General features: G+C 36.2%; 1 pseudogene; it reads right to left on the bottom strand.

Annotated features, from left to right (window-relative positions):
- Positions 1 to 14,530: 14,530 nt before the first annotated feature.
- LOC102584865 (gibberellin 20 oxidase 1-like) lies at positions 14,531 to 16,139 on the bottom strand (annotated as a pseudogene).
- Between the last annotated feature and the right edge of the window lie 7,068 nt (positions 16,140 to 23,207).

Raw genomic sequence — 23,207 nt, forward strand, 5'->3', positions numbered from 1 at the left:
ACTCTCAAAGATCGCCAGTTATTTGCTAAATTTAGCAAATGTAAGTTTTGGTTGTAGTCAGTTACTTTCCTTGGGAATATTGTGTCTAGTGAAGAAATTTGAGTAGATTCCCAGAAGATAGAAGCAGTGAAGCAATGGCCCAGACCTACATCTGCTACAAATATCAAAAGTTTCTTGGGTTTAGTAGGTTATTACAGAAGGTTCGTGGATGGATTTTCATCCATAGCCTCACCATTGACTAAAAAGACTCAAAAAAAGGTCAAGTATCAGTGGTCGGATGATTGTGAGAAAAGCTTCGCAGAATTGAAAACTATGTTGACTACAACTCATATTTGGACTCTACCAGAAGGTTCAGAGGGTTATGTGATTTATTGCGATGCATCCAGAGCCGGCCTGGGTTGTGTGTTGATGCAGCGAGGTAAGGTGATAGTTTAAGCTTCCAAACAACTTAAGGTGCATGAGAAAAACTATCCAACTCATGACCTTGAGCTTGCAGCAGTGGTGTTCGCACTAAATATTTGGAGACATTACTTGTATGGTGTTCACGTAGACGTGTTCACCGACCATAAGAGCCTTCAGTATGTGTTCACCCTGAAAGATATGAATCTTCGCCAGAAAAGATGGCTAGAGTTCCTCAAAGATTACGATATGAGTGTGCAGGACAATGTAGTAGCATATGTTCTTAGTAGACTATATGTGGGTAGTGTAGCACATGTTGAGGAAGAAGGAAAGAAGCTAGCAAAGGATGTTCACAGACTTGCTCGCCTTGGAGTTTGTCTTATGAGCATATCTGATGGTGATGTAACGGTTTAGAATGGGGAAGAATCCTCTTTGGTAGTGGAAGTTAAGGAAAAGCAAGACAGCGATCCGATATTACTTGAACTTAAGGGTGCAGTCTACCAACACAGAGCTGATGTTTATTCCCAAGGAGGAGATGGTGTGCTTCACTACCAGGGTCGATTATGTGTTCCTAATATGGGTGAGTTGAGACAATATATTCTTGCAGAAGCCCATAACTCCAAATATTCTATTAATCCAGGTGCCACTAAGATGTACCGCGATCTGTGGGAAGTCTATTGGTGGATTGGTATGAAAAGAGATATAGCAGATTTTGTGGCTAAGTTCCCCAATTCCCAGCAAGTCAAGGTAGAACATTAGAAACTAGGAGGTATTACTAGAGATTGGCATTTCTACTTGGAAGTGGGAAGTGATCAACATGGACTTCATCATGGGGTTACCTCGTACTCACAGACAACATGACTCCATTTGGGTGATAGTTGACAGAGTTACTAAGTCCTCTCGCGTTTTGCCAGTCAAGACTGCAAATTCGGTGAAGGACTATGCCAAGCTTTATATTAATGAGAATGTGAGGTTGCATGGGGTTCCTTTGTCTATCATCTCAGATAGAGGTCCTCAGTTTACCTCTCATTTCTGGAAGTTATTTCAGAAAGGTCTTGGTACTCATGTTAACCTTAACACAACATTTCATCCAGAAACGGATGGTAAGGCAGAGCATACCATTCTGACCTTAGAGGACATGTTGAGAGCTTGTGTGATCGATTTCAAGGGCAGTTGGGATGATCGTCTTCCTCTTATTGAGTTCGCCTACAACAATAGCTACCATTCTAGTATTCAGATGGCACCTTCTGAGGCATTGTATGGGCGTAGATGAAGATCTGTTGTTGGTTGGTTCGAAGTAGGTGAAGCAGCCTTGATAGGACCAAATTCAGTCCTTGATGCTATGGAGAAAGTGAAACTCATTAGAGATAGACTTAAGACTGCCCAGAGTCGCCAAAAGTCTTTTGCAGATGTGAGAAAAAGGGAACTAGAGTTCCAAATTGGGTTTTGATGCGATGGAGAAAGTACAACTCATTAGGGATAGACTTAAGACAGCCCAGAGTCGCCAAAAGTCTTATGCAGATGTAAGGAGAAGGGAACTAGAGTTTCAAGTTGATGATTGGGTTTTACTGAAAGTGTCACCTATGAAGGGGGTGATGAGATTCGACAAAAAATGGAAGCTTAGTCCCAGATATGTAGGCCCTTACCGGATCTTGAAAAGGATTGGTAAAGTGGCTTCTGAGTTAGAGTTGCTAGCAGATTTACCAACAGTGCATCAAATCTTTCACATTTCACTTTTGAAAAAGTGTGTGGGTGATCCAGCATCTGTAGTGCCATTAGGGAGTGTGGCTGTAAAAGCTAACCTTTCTTATAAGGATGTACCAGTTTAGATTCTTGATCATCAGGTTAGAAGGTAGAGAAATAAAGAAGTCGCTTCAGTCAAGGTTTAGTAGAGGAGTCAGTTTGTAGAGGGAGCTACTTGGGAAGCAGAAGCAGCCAAGAAAGCCAAGTATCCTCACCTATTTCCTTCCGATTCCACTCCAGCTTGAGGTAATAGTTCCTTCACAGTTTTTCAGTCATTCATGCGTGAAATCAGTCTTAGTATCATGTTTCTTCAGTTTGTATTGAATTTTCAGAGTATTTGCATGTTTTTGGAACTCAGTTCAGTCAAAATCAGTCTTTAGTGTTTATTAGTAAGGTTGAAACTCATTCCCTCCATTTCAGCTAATTTAGTCTGCATTCGAGGACGAATGTTCCCAAGGGGGAGACAATGTAACACCACAGAAATCAGACCCAGAAAATAATGCAGAAAAATTACCTGCACTAGTGCACCATGGCAGGGTTCAGAAACCGTGATAGGGTCCACGGTCCATGGAACAGTCAGTGGTGATGACTTTGAAATCACCATGCCCAGACATCAGACCACGGGCACCTTCACGGTCTGTGGTCTTGATGATAGGCCGTTGTGGACTTCGTGAAGCCTTAGGCAGAAGCACCTCTCACCAGTCACTTGGACCCCCACACCTAAGTGAGGACCAAGGGGACCTTCATGGTCCGTGGTCCTTCACACAGGCCGTGGGATGGTTCGTGAAGGGCTAGCCAGTAAGCCCTCAAACCTGAGCCTCCAGACCTCAGCCCAAGTGAGGACCACGGGGACCTTCACTGCCCGTGTGGAGTTAGTGGCTCGTGGACCAATCCTTAGAACCATAGGACCAAGTGAAGACCACGAGGGGCTTCACGATCCGTGAATGGGGCCGTGGTCAGCCCCGTTTGCAACTTAAGTCAGGAGTCTTTTAGTCTTTTCTTATTTAATTGGACCTGTAAACTACGTCGTTTTAACCCTAAACTACGTGGTTTTGATTAGTTTTAACCAAGAAACATAACTAGAACTTACCTAAGTCAGATCTTTAATCAAAACTTAGAAAATTAGAAGCAAGAAAAGAGAAAGAGGCGACCAACCCTAGCTTTAAGAACGCAGTAAGTTTCCTTCAGTTCCAGCCTCAAAATCAAAAGATTTCTCCGTGGAATTTGTCACCAGGTATGTGGGATTTTGCTAGTGGGTACCGTTCGCCTAATAGGTCCCTAGAATTCAGTCAGATTCTTGATTTCCTACTATTAACTATACCTAGGGTTAATAGAACTTGAGCAAATTATCATGAATTAGTTATTTTAATGTTCCAAATCAGATTATCATGTTATTACTTGGTTTCTTGCATGAACTTGAGAACCCTAGCTATGTATTTCTTTAGTTCTTGAATTACACATGCTAAGCCAGTTATTTCAGTCATTTTAGATATACATGCCTCAGTCTTGAATGTGTTATTATCATATATTTACGTTCATTCTCAGTTTGCATGTCAGTTTTGAGCTATCCAGTATATTACAGAAATTCAGTCAAAATGTGTAAATCACTTAAACTAATGGAGTAGCTTAATACCGAATTGGACTAGGGTCAGTCACCGTTGTAGTCCTAGAACTACAAGCCACGTAGGTTGTAAGTCCCCTTTGTGGGCATCATTTTAGTTATCACGCCAGCATCCTCTATACCTTTAGCTGGGTATATTGGGTCCTCTCGATGGGGCGTATACATCGGACTGCACATTTAGCTCATGTGGTTTTGTTATCTGTTATTAGTACCTCCCACAGTTCAGTCAGATTCTATTCCATTGACCATGTTTCAGTATTTAGTCTCAGCATGTTATAATTTGGTCATTGCATTCAGTTTAGTAATGTTCAGTATTCCAGTATCTATATCACGTTCAGTTTATGCTCTTGATTTATCGCTTGTTCAGTTATATGATTGTTTAGCTTTACTCTATCTTGCATGCTCAGTACCTTTCAAGTACTGATGCATATATTGCGCTAGATCTTCTCGTGATGTAGGTTCAGGTCCTCAGCAGTCAGATCACGCTTAGATCGGTTCCCGATCTCCAGTTCAGCAGTACCAATGGTGAGTCCTCATTCTTCGAGGACAATAGTCATGCTATTTGCTTCAGTATTTTAGTCTTCCAGTTTTAGTTTTGCTAGACTTAGATGGGGCATGTCCCAACATTTCTAGTCAGTTAGAGGCTATTTTCAGACATAGTTAGATTCAGCTTAGTATTTGAGTTTGATGTTTCTTTTGTATTAAACTCTCATATTTGATATATCCAATTTAGTATATGGGGTTTTCCCCATCATATCAGATTAAATTATGATTTAGCTTCTACATCAGTTATTAGTATCTTTAGTATGCTTATGATCATGCCAGCAATGTTAGTTTGGGGTCACTTGTGATCCTAGGTCCCGTGTCCGCGTATCGAGGGAAGCTCGGGGTGTGACATTAAATAACACACGTTAATTGAGTATTACGTGCTACGATGTTTACACCTTAGATTGGCGTATGTGTCTCATTCTTTCGATTATTCAACACCGTACAAACCTTGGTCTAAACATCTCTAGATGTTTAACCCTAGTTTCTCTCTTCGGTGATCCTTAAACTCATTTTCGTGGAGAAACATTTGTCTGGATCACAAAACAAGTCATAAAATAGTGGTGAAACTCATCTCTTCACGTTCCCCGACGTAAGAGGCGATCACTCGTGTGAGAGAGTCAATCTCGCGACTTGTTCGACACTTTCTATTTCTTTATAAAATATCACATGCATACTACATTTGAACATAAATTCAATAGTTTTATATAGAAGAGAATATTATAACAATCAACTCATTTTACAACATTGAAATATCATAAAATCCTACGCAAACTTAGAGCCTTCACATGTTTTTCAAACAAGTCTCTAGAGATGGCCTTCGTAAAAGGATCAGCTATCATTTCACGTGTAGGAATGTATTGTAAAGTTATTTCTCCATTTGCCACTACGACTCTCACAAAGTTAAACTTGATGTCAATGTGTTTGGTCTTGCTGTGATACTTAGGATCCTTTGTGTACGCGATAACCGCTAGACTATCACAATTTAGAATCATGGGACCCTTAGAATTCTTTGCAATATTCAAATGCTTAAAGAGTCTCTTTAACCAAACTACTTCTTGTACTGCAGACGCACAAGCCACAAATTCATATTCCATGGTTGAAAGAGTTGTGCAAGTTTGGTTCTTACTTTTCCATGAAATAGCACTACCATTTAGTAAAAAAGCATAACTGGATGTTGATTTTCTATCATCCCGGTCACCAGCCCAATCTGCATCTATATAACCTCTTATGAATAAATCAGATCCACTATAACACAGTGTATGATCTGTTGTTCCCTTCAAGTATCGAAATATTCTTTTTAACTTTCCAATGATCTCTTCCAGGATTGGATTGATACCTGCTAACTAGACTCACGGCATAACAAATGTCTGGGTGAGTACACATCAAAGAATACATCAAACTCCCGACAGCACTAGAATAAGGAACTCGAGACATGTCTTCCTTTTCTCTTTCAGTCTTTGGACACATTTCAAGGCTTAAAGTTTCACCCCTTGCTACAGGAGTATCCATGGATTTGCAACTATTCATTCGAAAACATCTCAGTATTTTCTTTATATAAGTTTCTTGAGATAAACTCAAAAATTTCTTGGAACGATCTTTTTGGATCTTAACACCCAATATACAGTCTGTTTCACCCATATCTTTCATATCAAACGATTTTGAAAGCCATGACTTGATAGTTTTCACATACTCCAAATTATTTCCAGCTAATAAAATATCATCTACGTAAATAGAAAGAATTACAAATTTTCCATTGAACTTTTCACATAGATACATTGGTCTTCATCGATCATGGTGAAATCAAATGATATCACCTCCTTATGAAATCTTAGATACCACTGTCTTAAAGATTGCTTTAGGCCATAAATTGATCTTCTCAATTTACATACTTTCTTTTCTTGACCTTTAACAATGAAACCTACTGGTTGTTCCATGTAGATTTCCTCGTTTAATTCTCCATTGAGAAAAACGGTCCTCACATCCATTTGGTGTAATTCTAGATCTAAACGTGCAACAATAGCTAAAAGTAATCGTATGGAAGTAAACTTCACAACTGGTGAAAATTTTTCCTCATAGTCTATTCCAACCTCTTGAGTAAAACCTTTTGCCACCAATCGTGCTTTGTGTCTTTCTATTGACCCATCCGATTTACGTTAACTTTAAGAATCCATTTATTCCTAATAGCTTTACGTTCCTTAGGAAGGTCAACTAGATCCCAGACTTTATTGGTTTTCATGGACTCTAATTCTTCTTTCATCGCTTTTAACCATCCATGCCTTTCAGGTCTCGATAAGACCTCAATTACAGAATTAGGTTCATCCAATTCTGTGGGAGATACCAGGAAAACATAATCCTCAATCTCATAAGATCGTTTAGGTACACCTTTTCTTGTATTTTTACGTATTTGAAGTTCAGATTCCTCTATGGGATTTTGAGATTCATAACTCCCACTCGGACCAGGAATCATTTCTTGATCCATTGAATTATCAAGTATGTTTGACAACATTACCTGATCTTCTAAAATTCAACATTTCGTACAGAGGCTCAACTTCACCTATTTCACCCTTTTTGGGAAAATCATTTTCCAAAAATCTAATATCTCGTGATACAATTTCAGTAATACTTCCATCCTCTAGGTTCATCGATGAACACATATCCTTTAGAGCGTTCAGAGTACCTTATAAAGATACATTTCTTTCCTTTTGGACTTAGTTTACCAAACTCACCAAAACGATCTTTAATATATGTCGCACAACCCTACGATCGTAGATCATTCAGGTTTGTTTTATGACCAGTCCAAAGTTCATAAGGAGTGGAAGACACTGACTTAGAAGACACTTTGTTCAATATGTAAACCGCAGTCAATAATGCATCTCCCCAGAAAGAGATAGACAAATTTGCCTGCACCACTATTGATCTTGTCATGTCTAATAATGTTCTATTCTTTCTTTCAACTACACCATTTTGTTGAGGTGTATAAGGAGTAGTTAATTGTCTGATAATACCCTTTTCAGTACATAATTCTTCAAATTGTTTTGACAGATATTCACGTTCTCGATCGGTTCTTAAAGCTTTTATGCTTTTATCTAATAGATTTTCAACTTCATTCAAATATCTTTTAAAGCACTCAAGTGCTTCAGATTTATGAGAAATCAAATAGACATAACCAAAAACGCGTGAAATCATCAATAAATGTAATGAAATATGTAGCACCAGACCTTGCCCTTACATTCATTGGACCACAAATATCAGAATGAAATAATTGAAGTGGGAACTCAGCTCTCTTAGCCTTTCCAAATGGTTTACGCGTAATATTTCCAGCAAGACAATTTTCACAAGTTGGCATTTTAATTTTTGTGAAAGAACCAAAAGGCCCTTTTTTTGCCAACCTATTCATTCGATCTTGCCCTATATGACCTAATCTAGCATGCCATGTAATAATATCAACATCATTGTTACTTGAATAACATGTCATTACACAACAGTCAACATAATAGTCATAAGTTGAAGTATTACAATCTAATACGATGAAACGATCATAACGAAGTCCAAAACCATATAAAACATTATCTAGAGTTATTCTAACACCATTACAACTAAAAAACGAATCAAAACCAATGTCTAAAAGAACAGACACAAACACTAAGTTTCATCGAATCTCTGGAGTATATAGGATGTCATGCAACATCAAGGAACGAGCATCACGCAAGTCCACTTTGCAAGTGCCTATACCTTTGACTTCAAGCCTGACATTATTTCCTAAATAGATCCACCTTGATTTAGATGAAACTCGACGAAACTCCACAAACTCCTCTCTATCTCGACTCACGTGGTTGGTGGATCCTAAGTCTACAATCCACATAGGATAAGATTCAGTCCGTAAATAAGTGCTAGAAACATATGTAGCACTTAGAGATGCGTTTAGAAATGCTACCTTTTTGGGCTCGGTACATTCACGAGCAAAATGGCCCAATTTTTGGCAATTGTAGCACTTCATTTTACTCTTGTCTCTCTTCTTGAAAAAATGTTTTCCTTTCTTGGAGTTTGGTTTCTTGTTTTTCTTAAAGGGTCCTTCTCCAGTCTCTTTGTCTTTCCCATTTCTTTTCCAATTTTTCTTGCGCTTGAAGCCTGAATATTTTGTACCACTTGACTCTGCCACAAAGGCATTAGAAGCAGCTTTAGCAGCACTAAGGCGCTCATCTTCAAGTTCAACATGGCATGCAACATCAGAAAAAGTATTGATGTTATCATTATGGGTCAAGTTAACCTTCAAATATTTCCCCAATTATTGGGAAGAGACTGAATCACTGCTTGAACTTGTTGTTCATCTGAAAGAACATTGAAACGACCCCAAAAATGCTCGAAAATGTGCTTCGGAAACACCTATAATTGTAATTTCCATATATCTCAAAATCCGTGCATGATTTCGGAAATTCGACTTCATATTCTTGTTTAGGGGGTCAAATTGAGTGGGAAATGGGTCTAACCCAAATTTTAGAGCAACCGTATCAAAATCCGAAATTTCCAAGTGAAGCCTTTTCGAGGGTCTACTTTGGAGGGTCATATCTCCTAGCACACAAATTATTTGGTGGCCAATAACATATCCATGGAAAGCCCTTTGAGTTAGCTACCTAACGCACTTCGTTTCACCTCATTCGGAGTTCGGACGAAGAAGTTATGCCCATTTTCGTAAAATCTGTCCGGCAGGAAAGGCAATTTCCAGTGAGCGTTTTTACTGTTCACCCGCCTCATTTTTTTTTCTAAGTGTTGGACCATTTTTCCAAAGGGCATATGTTATTTCCTATATATCATTAGTTCAACTCTCATCTCAAAAACATTTCCCAAAACATCTCTCCCATACTTAGACACATTTTCTCTCAAGTTCTCTCAAGAACCCTAATCCAAAACCTTCCTCAAGATTGAAGAGACTCTTGCTCCAAGTTCCAAGCTTCCATTGAAGACACTCTCAAGACCTTCATAAAAACTCAAGGTATGTGGTGTTGAACTCATGGGTCCTTCCACCCATAGTGCCTAGACTCTATTCTACTCACTAATTCATGGTTTAAGTTAAGATTCATAAATTAGTCTTGTTCTTTGTAATAATTTCCTGCACATTGAATTTTAAACATGAAAAGTGATTGTTTTGAGCATGTTGTGACCCTAGAACTTGAACCTAAATTTGGAATGGATGTGGAGATTTTCATGTGGTATTGTGGGTGTTAAAAAGGTGTTGTTGTAGGTTGTTCACTGGTTTGGCTGCATAATTACTACCCTATTTTCCATGCTCTTTGATTCCATTACATGCCTTCAAGGTGTTTGACAAAATGTCCAACTATGGAGAATTGATGAATCGATGCTTTAAAGCTTGAGTTATGAGATGTATGGAAATCCAGAGATGTGTTGATGACAAACTAAGCTTGTGTATATGTTCATTCCATACGTGAGATTGCATTAGAGCCTAATGGGAATTTCCTATATAAAGTGTTGCATGACCATGCCCGGTCCGGGGGAAAAGAACCGGACAACCATGTGAGAGGTTTATATCTCACCACCTAGGATGCTTGGGGTGTGACCAACATCAACCATGTGAGAGGTTTATATCTCACCACCTAGGATGCTTGGGGTGTGACCAACATCAACCATGTGAGAGGTTTATATCTCACCACCTAGGATGCTTGGGGTGTGACCAACATCAACCATGTGAGAGGTTTATATCTCACCACCTAGGATGCTTGGGGTGTGACCAACATCAACCATGTGAGAGGTTTATATCTCACCACCTAGGATGCTTGGGGTGTGACCAACATCAACCATGTGAGAGGTTTATATCTCACCACCTAGGATGCTTGGGGTGTGACCAACATCAACCATGTGAGAGGTTTATATCTCACCACCTAGGATGCTTGGGGTGTGACCAACATCAACCATGTGAGAGGTTTATATCTCACCACCTAGGATGCTTGGGGTGTGACCAACATCAACCATGTGAGAGGTTTATATCTCACCACCTAGGATGCTTGGGGTGTGACCAACATCAACCATGTGAGAGGTTTATATCTCACCACCTAGGATGCTTGGGGTGTGACCAACATCAACCATGTGAGAGGTTTATATCTCACCACCTAGGATGCTTGGGGTGTGACCAACATCAACCATGTGAGGGGTTTATACCTTGCCACCAGGGTGTCCGGGTGTGAACGGCATCCCCCATCCTAAGTTGGGGTTATAGATTGGTTGGATCATGGATACACATATGATATCTACTATTAGTATAGAGTTACTTAAACATGTTTTGACTTCACTTTGATCATGCATCCTCATATTGTTATTCATAATGCCTATGAAACTATTTCTTGTATTTCGATTGTGTCCTTGTTTATTGTTGTGTTGCACCCCGCATACTTAGTCCATTCCAAGTACTAACGCATATTTTGCCTACATGATGTCACCATGTAGGGACCGGAGCTACTCTTGATCCTTCTCTTCGTTCACGTGGCTAGTACGGTGCTTATCCGAGTTGTTGGTGAGTCCTCAATGATTCGAGGGCTATGTTATGTTTCCTACTCCTATGTTTTGAGACTTTAGCTTGCAATTGTATTTTGATTATGAGGGGAGCCGGTAGAATGTCATGGCCCCGTCCTATCTATGTATGTAGAGGTGTGCGTTGGACAAGTATTTTGTAAATGAGCTTGACTCTTGTTCTATGATGTCATTTTGAAATGGTTTGCCCTTAGTCCCTATTTCCCGTTAATTAATGTTGAATGTACTTCCGCGACCGATGAAGTGTGATGACAAGTTTGAGAGGCTTGTTTGGGGTTCCTTCGGGTTCCTCATTCGCCATGTCACGTCTAGGCCCTAGGCTTGGGTCGTGACAAACATGGTCAACACTCTTGAGTTGAGTTATCATGTTTGACATCACCCTAAGGTGTTGTTTTATATTCTGATCATGACATTTTTTATAAGTGTCAAATTTGATAGTCAACTGTCGGAGGCGAGTTACAGACGTACTCCCATACGTTCCTCGCAGATGTGCCCATATAACATGAGCATTAAGGAATTCCTCACAGTCATGTATGAGATCATCAACTACATAACTAACTATTATTCCAAGTGCAGTGGAGTTAGCCTTCTTCCAAGCTTTGTAAGCTTCAAAATCCCTTCTATGTTATGCAGTATTACCCTCTTTTGGTTCATTCAAAACATGATTTATACCTTCCAAAGCATTTTGCTCTTCCAGTACATACCATATTTTACGACGCCAGATGTCGTAATTATCACCATTAAGTTTTTCACCTTTGTTTAAGTCAGCAATGATACTTTTTGATGCCATGTTTATTGTTGACATATAATTAGGCAAAAATTTTAATCAATTATGCATGTGACATACACATTTAAGCAAATTAATTCTCATAAAGATTTCATATTTAATGTAAAATCGAAAAGACACGTATGTATCCAATCATCATCTACAAACCAAATATTTAATCAAAATTCAAATCTAATTTCTTAATATGTATATTTAATATATTGAAGACTTTGATAACAAGGATTTTTAAGTCTAATAACATAATTTGAGAGAAAAACAAACTACATAATTCATATTTTGAAAAATAAATAAGCAACAAAAGTTTACAAGTAATTCAAAGACTGAAATCCTCCCACAAGTCTTCAAGACAACAAATGTAAACCCTAAATGGTTGACTGGGCTTAATGTCATGATAAACATCAGTCAATCTACTACCCCAAGGTTCACGGAGAGCGTCTGCTAAACAAGCTAAGGCTCTCCAATATGAAATTTCCTTATAATCAGCCAGTTCAGCCCAATTTATTTTAAAAAGGTGAATAAAATCACGTGCTGACGAATTAGGGGACATCTGTAATGACTTAAACTCCTTAAATTTTTTCCCTTTTCTCCCTCGAATGGCCCTTTGGTTCCTTGACTAATTTTGTGTCGCCCTTGGGACACCAATTTTCCCTTTACTCGACTTTGAGAACTCCCACTTGGAGTAGTTTGAGCATGTTTCCGTTCAATCATATCTGAAATGGGAACAAAATGAAAATATGGTTAATACCATTTAATGTGACAACATGTCACAAATTTTCGTAAAAGGCAAGGAATTTTTCAAGGAACATAAGGATTAAACTAATACTCAAGAACAGTAAGATCCTAAAAGGGGACATTTAATAATAATCCTAAATAGGACACTAATCTCAAAAAAAAATCCTTAAAAAAAATATTTTTTTTCCAGTCATTTGTTGAAAAAATCATATCTTGCTCGTTTTAAGTTGGTTTCTTATTATAATATGTTTTTGGAAAGCTTAAAATGAGCAAATCATAAAAACAATAAGTTTCCACCAAAAACTGCACAGCGAATATCCAGAGTACTCTAGACAGATGCAGTTTTTCGAAAAGCAGAAAAAAATATCCAATTTTTTAAATAATTCGTATATCACTCGTTATAATTCCATTTTTCCATTATAATATGTTTTCGAAAAGTTAAGCACGAGCATATTATGAAAAAAATAATTTCAACCCAAACATCGTATATTCTATTTTCAGATCACTATTAAACAGAAGCAGTATCTCTTAGTAGGACTAGTAATCCTATCTTTTTTGTTATAGAAAATCAAATAGGATTCTGAATCCTATTTGGCATAAAATTAATCCACATCTAAACGTCATGAAAATTAACATCATTCAATTTTTCTATTCACTGATTTTAAAAGACATAGAATCTATTTTATTTCTTATAAACATAGATAGTAAATTCTCAAGTACGCAACACATGATGGGATCATAAACAATGGCTCTGATACCAATGAAGGAATTATTAAGGTTATTCAACAACGAGATGTGTACCTTATAATTTGCAGTGAAAGTCATTGATTTTGCTATCTTGACAGGATTGCACTCAAGTCCCTCTTTGAATCACTAGGAAACAGAGATCTTTGTTCACAAACTAGAAGTCTTCTTTTGGTGTGTTGATGGATTTGTTTAGGATTACTAGTTTTTCCTTTTCTCTGTTGTTTCTCACGTTTCCTCTCCAACCTTTTCACATTTTACGCTTACCCCTGAAAACACTCCCACTAGGAGTCTTTTAAGGAGATGTTGAACAGTTACTGTAACTGTTCTTCCTTATCCTTTAAAAGGATTTATCAATTTAATTATTAATTAATTAATTTGAATAAGGCATGGAACAGATTGTGTCGGGTCGGGTCGGTCCACATGGGCGACCCACGACCCAAAACTTACAATCATGCTTTTCTTCTTCTTGATTGTTAGGAAAGTAAGTTCATCTTTATTATTATATGTCGATATTTTTGAGTTCAAGTGCTCACAAAATTATGCTGTGAGATTTTAATATGTGAACAGTTTCATTCAGAATATCTAGTTGTGAACAGTTTCATTCAGATGTCACCTACTGCTTGGTTGATAATTGCATTAATTCTTTGTAACTACATACTATAACCATAACAATAACTATGGTTCAATTCTAAATAAGTTGGGGCCGGTGATATGAAACCTAAGCAATAGTAATGACTATTCTGAGACAATGAGGAAAAATATTTATGATACTAACAATTTTAGGGTAATTTTTAACATATACATGATACAACATACTATAATAAAAAAGATTTTGATGGAGGTTCATAAGAAAGGAACAAAAGGTCCTCCATTTGAATTTAGTTAATTATGTTCTTGTATGGACGTGATGTTCCACTTTACTTGGAAGTGTTGTTGTTCGAGGATTTTTGGTCTCTTCTTTAAGGTCTGATGTTGTTCTTTCTAACTTCTTGGAATTTAGAAAATTTCATTACTTCTAACCAACTATTTCCATGGAGATTTTCTTAGAATTCATTCTTATACTTAAAACCTCTCTATGACTCGTAATTTTTGTATAACAAAAATGAAAATTAAAAAAAATAATAGCACTTTAAGATTTCGGAGGAACGCTTTGCCTTAAGATAAAATTTTCTTGACAATGTAGTGTATGTATCGAAAATACCAATATTACCAAATGATCATATGTAAGCTTAACAAAATAGTTAAATCTCGTGCGAAGCACAAGTAATTTACCTAGTTGAAATAGAAATAAACTCCAAAATACTAGGTCTCTAACTTACTAGAATTATAGCAGCAAAATATATGTAGTTATAAATAAAAAATTCAACATAAATATAAATGATCAAGGCCTTGATTGTTGAAACTCAAATGTATTACTCATAAGCTTCTGCATTATTTTCTTGAAGCCACATTGAGAAAGCTTGAAGAGTGTTTGTCTCAGCTCTATGATGTTTTTGAGTAAACTCAAGGAAAGCGGGCCATGTGAAGTCAGGATATAGTCGAGGGTTGTTGTAGTCCACCAATTCAGTTGGTGGACTCACCACCTTATCTTTGTCTGGACAAAGAAAGAAAGCTAGTGATTTTCTAGGAGTCGTGTTGTTAACAACTGCTCTATGCAAGCAGCTTTTGTATCTACCATTCGATAGCACCTGCAAAAGGTAAAACACTAAATATGTTATATTCATGTTGTACATCTAGGAAATCATGGTGTATAACATTGTGCTTCATGTGGAAAGATCTTATAACATTTGCCACCTAAAAAGTATTGTTTTTCTAATTGACTCTATTTATATTATTTGTATGTAATACATAATACATTAGCTTAAACATAGTCTTACCATAAACGTGTCGCCTATGTTAACCACAAAAGCACTGAAATTTGGATGGATGGAGTACCATTCGTTGTCCACAAAAACCTGAAGTCCGCTAACACAATCCTGATGGAGAATGGTTAATGATGTTGGATCATAGTGTGGCCCTGTTCCTAAGGTGAGCTCTGGTTTCAGGCACCGGGGATAGTAGTTGAGTCTCATTATGGATTCATTGTCTTCAAAAAACTCTTTAAAGTGGCTCTTCTGTACACCTAGGCTGATCCCTAAGAGGTCCATGATCCTAAGAGAAAGTGTATTCATGGAATTGCAATACTCTTGATAAACATTTCTGCGTAATTAAAGGGAAAAAGGTTAATTGATTTATATAATTGAAAAATAGAAAAACAGATATTCCTTTTGTTTCAATTTGTTTGTCTGATTTTTATTTGACATGAAGTTTAAGAAAAAAGAAAGACTTTTGAATCCAGTAGCCTTAGACAAAAGATATGTAAAATGTACAAGTATATCATTTAATTTAGTGGTCTTAAAGAAAAAAAAGTTTTGAAACATACCAAAAAGTAAAGTACAACAAAAAATTGAAAGAGAGGAGTATTAGGATAGTCAATTGTCCTTACCCGAGATTGTTGAAACTTTCACCCAATGTCCTTTGGAAATACTCTTCAACTATGTGAGATGAGTTTTCTTTAGCAGTGTATCATAAAGAGAGTGTCTCTTTCCAAGGCAGCTTTGAAGAAAACCTTCCAGTAAAGCTGCTGGCATAGCCACAATGCTCACCAATTTTCCTTTGAGCTTTTTGCTTTACAGAGAAAGGCATGTCAAAGAACATGTCCATGTAACGATGGGCTCTGGAGATGAGATTAGAATCAACTCCGTGGTTCACTACAAGAAAGAAACCATGACTCCTACATGCTTCACCAACAAGCCTAGATGCTTGTTGGGTCGCGGCAGGGTCACCAGAAAAGAAACCCCTTAAGTCAATAAGGGGAACGTGAAGTTCTTGTGCTACAAGACATGGCTTCTCGTCATCTGGCCATATATATTGTGTGGGAATGTTGGACTCATTCTTCATATGGGATGCATCAAAAATCAATGGTTTTTCCTCACCAAGCATAGGTGATTTTCCATTTGTGATTATACTATTAGTCGTCATTGTAAGCAGGGGTTTGGTTTATTCTTTCTTGTGCAATATGTCACAATGGGGAGAAGGAAGTAGAAGTAGTTCATTGTGTGTAGCCAAAATGAAGGATTATATAGGGCTTAAGGATGCTTAAAATTTGGATAGAAGTCCATATGTTGTTTGAATCCAATTTTAAAAAAGGAAATACTTTCAAAGATATGTTTGACCATATATTTTGAATCAAAATTTAAAAAAGGAAATACTTTTAAAGATATGTTTGACCAAAGATTTCAAATCTGGGTTTGAAATTTTTTCCTTAAAAAGCTTCGAAGAATAAAAAATGGTCAAAAGAGTTTGCTAAGAATGGCATAATAATTCTTTAAATTGGGGTATAGTTTTCTTATAGAATGTACATAGACATATCTACACATAATACACCATAATCATAGGTAGAGATATTTAAAGAATTTTTTCGATTGATTTTTCTTAGATAGATTTCCTTATTTTCCTACAAATAACTTTTATTCTTAAAATAATACTATAGTAAAACCACACTAAATAAATATAGGTGATATTACACAATAATTATTAATTTATAGATGTATTATTTAATAGAGAAATTAATATTTATTAATTTAAAGAATTTTTTGAGATTCAATAAAAGTTAAGTTTTATTACATCAAAATTATTGTAGCTTACTAATTTATGTATCATATTTATTGAAGATACAAGAAATACTAATTTATTATACATAAAGTACAACGAATTTATCAAAACATTGTATCTTATTAAATGATGTATCTTATTTATTGAATGTATATGAAAAAAAATATATTCATTATACATAAAATACAATGTATGTGAATGATTCATTGTAATTTTTTTGTTATATGATTCATTGTAAAATAAATTTAAGAATTCAATGATTTATCATAAAATAAATTCATCATACATAATGTTCATTGTTTATTAATAATCAAATATTATTCACTATATATTTACCAAAAAAGTTCAATGTATGATAGTGAGAGAATAAACTATATAAGCAACACATGAAATTTCTTGAAACAATATACAAAAATGACTTGTCATTAAAAAAGTATCATTAAATCAACAATGACAGATCAAATACGTAAAACATTATGGGAATACAAAAGAAATCATTCCATATGCACTTTAAAAAAATTGCAGTAATGGAAACACCGAAACTTTTGGATGCAGTAAGAAAAGTTAGAGATGAACATTAACTAGTTCTAAATTTTTACAAAAAATAAAACACAATAAAATTATATTTCACTAATTTATCTTTTAAATATCTTTGTACCTTTAAAGAATTATTTATTCATAATATTAATTGGACAATATATTTATATAGAGGTCTTTTGAACATATATTATCTTATTATCTCATCAAAATGAGTGATTTTTTCCATTGGTAAAGTCAGGATCAAATAAAAATATTATCTTAGAGAGATTATTAATTTGCTGAATATTAATTTAGTATGGTTTTACTGTGAAAGAAAATTGTTCTATTAGCTCTGTATTGGCATCAAAGTTAGGTACCTCCCCATTTGGCTTTCGATCCACTCTCTAGTCGGACCTGAGCATAAAGGGGTGTTAGAGTGGGTTAAATCCCAGATTTGTTGGAAATGAATTGATGGCCTCTTTATATGGACTTGGACAATCCTTCTGTTATTAGCTAAGCTTTTGGGATTAAGTTAGATCAATGTGTCATCTTTACACTCGTATTTATCGGCGAGGTTCAGTTATCATATTAGAAATTGCAACACCTCAGATGTTATAGTTGTCTATTTCGTGTTAAGGACTTATGAGCCTAAATTTGAGAATCTTATATTAGTAATGCTCGTGTTTGGGAACACAATTTTAATTTAGAAAAATTGATAAAAATATTGTTCTTATTCTCTTTTTAAAATGCCTTATATATTTATGAAAATAATTCTTTAGTTACAATATGTCTTTATATAATTTTATAAGAATTTGAAGTTTATTAATTTTTTGATTGACATGACACGACTTCCTGAGTCTTGATGGCATCTAATTAAGCCCACCAGTAGGTAAGCCGACTCGTACCCACAACGACAAGTACTGAGTACAAGAGTAGAACTAAAGATAAAAGAATATTGACAATAAAAGAAGACAAAACTGGAAGCAAACCCAAAACTATATACAATAGCTACCCTCCCAGAACCAAGAACACACGAGTACAAAGATGGCTAACAAGAATAAATAAATGTCCCAAAGGTGGACCACAACAAGCCGCCTCAAAGGCAAAAGACAAGCTAACATATGTACAGAAGGAGGTTGGCTGATCCAGGATGCCAAGTGCTCACCCTCGTCTCTAATATCCCCAAGATGCAAAAGATAGCACAAATGATCATCGCTGGTAGATGGTACTAGGACCTGCATCACGAAGAGATACATAGTAAAGCATAATTACAAAAAAATAAGGTACTCATTAGGCATCATAGGCTGACTGAGCACGAAAGGTAAAAACAATTCAGAAAGATAGAATCTAAACACCAACAGAGGCCAAAGCAGATATACAAAGAAGGCACACAAGCACACCAAAAGTAAATCTAAGTATGGCTAAACTAAACCTAAGTGGACCCTCATACACCCAGAAGGTACACTCGTGCGCAGGTTTAAATAAAACCTAAATGGACCCCATACGCCTGACATGTACACAGAATAGCTAAGTCTACAAGATAGAAGAATAATACAAATTTGAATCCAAGAACCAGTCAAATCCCAACCCAGCTAGCAAGAGTGACAATCAACTCAACCAGTTAATTTCCAGCCCAGCTAGCCAGAGTGACTATCAACCCAAGCCACCCAGCCATACAACCCACTTCTAGCGGCATCAACCGCTCAAATATCAAGACTGCCTCGGAGGCGTGTCAACTCTATAGATGATTTGAGATATCGAGGCCGCTCAACGAGCCAGCCCACTCCTAAGGGTGTCAGCCGTCCAGCTACCAAGAGCACCCAGGGGCGTATCAACTACAAAGACCATTTCAAGTAGGCTCTAATAAACCATGGATCGATGTACACTCCCGAAGATATCACAAAAGGTTGCAAGCCAGAAGCACTCCAATCCCAAAAAAGCACACAATCTTTGGTGGGAACCATAGGTGGAAAGTTAAATAATTTTAAAATGTTAAGTACCATTACCTTTTTTACGGTTCACCAAGGCTACCCGTCATCCAGTATAAGTGTCGTAGGTAGGTCTCGTAGGTGAGTCCGAGACTTATTGAAATTTTAGGGTCAAAGTTTGGACCTACGGTTAGAATGTACCATTCGTATGTGGACCAACGGACCATACATTACAACTGTTGTTAAGGTTCAAAAAGTATGGTCCCAGCCCCACCTACGAATGGAAAAAATGGTTCGTAATTGGACCCACAGACCGTAAGTCCAGCAGTTGTTGGAGGTCCGACGGTTATTTTTAGGGCTTTTTGGTCTTTCTCCTAATTGTTTTAACACTATACTACGTCTTTTTGCCTTCTACGCTAAGCCTATATAATGATTTTTAACACACAAATTTCCCAATTCAATTCACTATCCTAAAATCCTAAAACTTTATCTTGTTTTAAAATAAAATAAAACTCTTTTACTCTTATTTGAGAGATTCTCTAACCGACAACCATCACTATGAGCTATGTGATGATACAACGTCTCGCCCACGCTGCCAGAACTTTCCTATACCTTGCCGAAGTATAGGACATCCTCAACTAAGTGGATCCACTAAGATATGCTTAAAAATCAATAAGGAATCATCTAAAAAATATGACTCTTTCTTCCCACGTTGGCATACATGGTTTATGAGGACTTTGAGTTGTCTGAACTCGTCCCCATATCGATTCTCAATACTAATCCCAATAATATAACTCATGCTCATAACTTTAAAAATATTTTTTCATCCTCAAACTTTAAGAGTCTTACTCAAAAGGTTCTCTTAAAAGAGATAGTACTCTAAACTCTTCATGAACTCATTTGAAAATCGATGTTTCCTCTACATTTTAAATGTAAAACATTTACTCTTGGAAATACTTAGTTCCCATATATTTATTTTGGAAAATGAAACTTAACTCTCCTCATCCTCATACTCAAGTACTCAAGTCTTAAAACAAGTTTTAAAAGTTTGTAGAAGACTTCTCAAAATAACTCAAAGGACACTCTCAAACTTTACTCTTAATCATTTAATAAATTTGAATTATGAATTCAAGTGTTACAATTACAATTCATGATATGAAGGACCTCGTGATGATTAAATGTAGTTTAGATAGTTAGGATTAAGAAAGGAATGAAATTTCAACTCAAAGGGACAAGTACGGATTGATGAACGAAGAAGAAGGTGGCCTGACGCTCCAGGCTCAGGGGTGGGGCATCCAACTACTGGGGTTAATTCTTGCTCACTTCTGGCTCTCCACGTCAGCCCCCCTAGTGCATCTGAGGCGTGGTGCCCCAGCCCCTTTCAAGAACAATCCGACGAATTTTTCTTCTCGTTTTTTGACTCTAATTCGCCTAGAATTGATTGTTTTCCTCAAATTTTCCTTAGACTAAATTACCCAATACAACTACACGAGAATCTACTCAGTTTACCTCAAGAACAACCCTCAAAAATCGAAATCCTCACCTCAAGAATTCATCAACTCCATAAACATAGCATGAAGAACAAAACCTCAAGAACACCCATCAAAAATTCAAAGCATTCAACCTCAAGAATGAAATTACGAATGGAATTCACATATTGGCATGTGGGTAAATGAACCCAACACTATGAAAACCTACATACCTTAATTTGGCAAAATAAATACTCGATTCGCAAGAAATCTTGACGAACGCTTGAACTCCTCCTATTAAACTCCTCCCAAAATCCTAAGCGTGATTTTGAATTATGAAAACTGATCTAAGATAGTTTAGACCCCTAAAATATTTCCAAAAATGGTTAGAGCTAATGGGATAAGGAAAATACCATATTACCCCTCATTAATTCGGGTAAATTTCCTTAACTGGATAGGCTGACTTCAAACTGGCATATCTCCCTCATTCGAACTCGGAATTTAAGAGGTTTCTCTTCTTTACATCTTTGTCTAAGGTGACTATGAATTTATCTTACAACCTTATACAAACTATTCTTTAAGAGGTAAGATTAATGCTTAATTTGATATCTTTGGTTCTATTCGTAAATTAAAGAAGGTGATTAGTCTTATACTAATTGTTGTCTCTAATTTCTTCAAAATAGGGGGTCTAGATCACTTTTGATCTAAGTTCTTGAATTGAGTTATTCAATATCATAATTATTTTTAATTCGCTAATTTTGAATATTAAGATTAATTATGGTTGTTAGAACTTTATCTTAAAAATCGGGGATTTTATTCTTGAATTTCACACATCTTTCAATTTCCATCTTTAATCTTAGTATTTTCATTTTTGCACTATTTTCTTATTTCATCTAGTAACCCGATTCTTATCAAATGATAGCAGAGCGATTCCATCAAGGTTTCGTTCTTGATAATCTTGGGAATTTAAAAAAATTCCTTTTGTAGTTTCTTAAAAGTTAAGCTACAAAGGAAAAAAATTGAAAATTAAAAAGAAAATTAAATTACTGGAAAATTAAGGTATTTCAAGAAACTACGGATTTGTTTTGATTCTTGATTTTCTACCTCAAAGAAGAAAATCAAGAAGAGGGGAAATTTGATGTTTTTCTTATTACACAAATTGGTATTTTTCTTGTCTCATCAATCCTAATTTATATGGGTATTGGTAAGTTTTTTTCTTTGTACATCATACTTCTAGAAGGTTATTACTAATAGGGTTTATGTATAAATTCTGAAGGATCCATCAAAAAGTTGTATTTTGAGTGGAAAAAGGCAAGAGAGAGGGAAATCAATTGAGAAAGAGAGAGAGCAAAATTGAGAGATATTTGTTTCTTTGATATTTTTTTGAGATGTCTCAAACTAGTAAAGAAATTGAATCTTCAACTCAAAACGACATCAATAGTGTTGATGTGCTGATTAAACGATTAAAAGAGATTAAATTCACAGTAGCTAATTTAAGGAGAGAAAATATTTTTCATATAAGATGTGGGATAAATGGTAATATATGTTCTATGATTATTGATAGTAAAAGTGGTACTAATGTGGTAAGTTCATACGTTGTGGAGAAGTTGAAACTTACATGCATTAAACATACTACTCCTTATAAGCAAAGGTTGGATGATTTTGGTGAACTTAAGGTGACTAAGCAATGCATGATTTCTTTCTCCATTGGGAGGTATTGTGATAATGTTCTTTGTGATGTCATTCAAATGCATGATTGTCACGTCATGCTTGGATGCCCATGGAAGTTTAATAGGAATGCAATTCATGATAAGAGAAAGAATAGAGTTTCTCTTGAGCTAAACAAAAAAAAAATTGAACCTTCACTACAAGAAAAGCAACCTCTAAGGAAGGAAAATCTAGTCCCTGAAAGTTCAAATCTGGTCCCAAACGAGCAATCGAGACCAGAAAAGTTTGGTCGTCACTCGTCCTAGAAAGTGTCGTCGCTACTGGTCAATAAGGACGATTTCAAAAAACTGGTCCCTGAATGGTTTTGAGACGACAAAAAACACTGGTCGTGAAATACTTTTAGAGACTCCATATAGTCTCAAATGGACCATTGATACCTCGATAGTCACGTCGTTAAACCTCTTTTGCGACCTTCCGCAGCCTAGTCCTAGTAACTCTTTAGAGACGAGTGTGACCTGGTCCTAAAATAGCATTAGCGACCATTAAAAATCTGCTCCCAGATTAGCTCTAGCGACCATAACAAACTGGTCCTAGAGTAGTTTTAGGGAAGAACAACAGTATGTGCCTAAAATTGTTTTAAAGATAAGCTTTAATTTTAGTCCTAGCTTATGATTTAGAGACGAGTAACAATTTTGGTCCTAGATTGACCTTTAGAGACAGTCAATAGTTATGGTCTCTAACTAATCACCATTGATCCTACAACCATTGATTATCACAAGAATCTAACAAATATCAAATTAATTACATCTATAAATCTGGATACAAAAGATGATATAGAAAGGGTTGCAGGG

The sequence above is a fragment of the Solanum tuberosum genome, unplaced genomic scaffold (assembly GCF_000226075.1).
Source record: "Solanum tuberosum cultivar DM 1-3 516 R44 unplaced genomic scaffold, SolTub_3.0 scf00215, whole genome shotgun sequence".
NCBI lineage: Eukaryota > Viridiplantae > Streptophyta > Magnoliopsida > Solanales > Solanaceae > Solanum > Solanum tuberosum.